Source organism: Crocuta crocuta, unplaced genomic scaffold (assembly GCF_008692635.1).
Source record: "Crocuta crocuta isolate KB4526 unplaced genomic scaffold, BGI_CrCroc_1.0 scaffold943, whole genome shotgun sequence".
Classification (NCBI taxonomy): domain Eukaryota; kingdom Metazoa; phylum Chordata; class Mammalia; order Carnivora; family Hyaenidae; genus Crocuta; species Crocuta crocuta.
Window position 1 is genome coordinate 209,256 of NW_027528208.1, and position 1,035 is coordinate 210,290.

Consider the following 1,035-nt stretch of genomic DNA (forward strand, 5'->3'; position numbering starts at 1 on the left):
GATAATTGGAGGCCGATGGGGCGTGATCCCTGAGGGATTGCTGGAGGTATGGTATTAAACAGGTTCATGAAGAGCTGCAGGCAATAAAAATCAAAAGGCTAATGGTGAAGCAATGGAGGGGATAATAGAGGCCGGTGGGAGTCATGATCAAGGAACTAATGGGGTCAGTGATCAAAGAAAAGTGAATGAGAGGTTGAAGGTGGGTTTTAGTCAAAGGGTTTAGGTAACCATGGCATGGCAATTGTGGACTTAATGGGAACAGAGTGAGCAAAGGGAGGGTAATAGTAAGCCGCTGGGGTATGATCATCAAGTGATTATTGATGGGGTGCCTGGGTGGCTCGGTTAAGCGTCTCTTGGTTTTGGCTCACATGATTTCACAGTTTGTGGGTTTGAGCCCCATGATGGGCTCATCACTGACAGCGCAAAGCCTGGTTGGGAATCTCTCCCTCCCTCTCTGACCCTCCCCAGCTTGTTCGTTCGTGTTCTCTCTCTCTCTCAAAAAATAAATAAAAATTGGAAACTGTAAAAAGTGATAATTGAGGGGGCAAGGTGGGTATTGAGGGAGAATGGGGAACTGATGTGTGGTCATCAGGGATTAACATGTGGTAATGAAGGGGTTACAGGGGGCTAATGGCGTGATCTATGAGGGATCAATTGGAGGGCTGAGTTAATGGGAGCTGATAAATCATAGTAATTGAGAACTTAATGGGGGAGTTAATAGGTCATGATCCTCTTCGTATTAATGGAGGTTGATAAGGATGTAGTAATAAAGGAGGGGACCTAATCACTTCAGGGCTTAGTGGGGAATGGCGTGGAGAGAGATTAAGGGGGTGAGGAGTACACTGAGACAGTATTAGGATAATGAGGGTGAAAGCAAGGGATTGACAGTGGGATGATAGGGCTGTGTGAATCTAGGGGCCCTGAAGTCGGCTGAGGAGATGGTCACTGAGATGTTAATGGTGGGTGGAGAAGGAGTCAAAGTGAGAGTCACGGGGCTAAGTGTGGAGCATGGGTGGCAGCAGTGGGAGGTCAACG

General features: G+C 47.5%; 1 protein-coding gene across 5 annotated transcripts in view; it reads left to right on the forward strand.

Moving 5' to 3' along the window:
• FTSJ1 (FtsJ RNA 2'-O-methyltransferase 1) overlaps window positions 1–1,035 on the forward strand; it is an 8,870-nt gene that overhangs the window by 450 nt on the left and 7,385 nt on the right. The window lies entirely within an intron of this gene.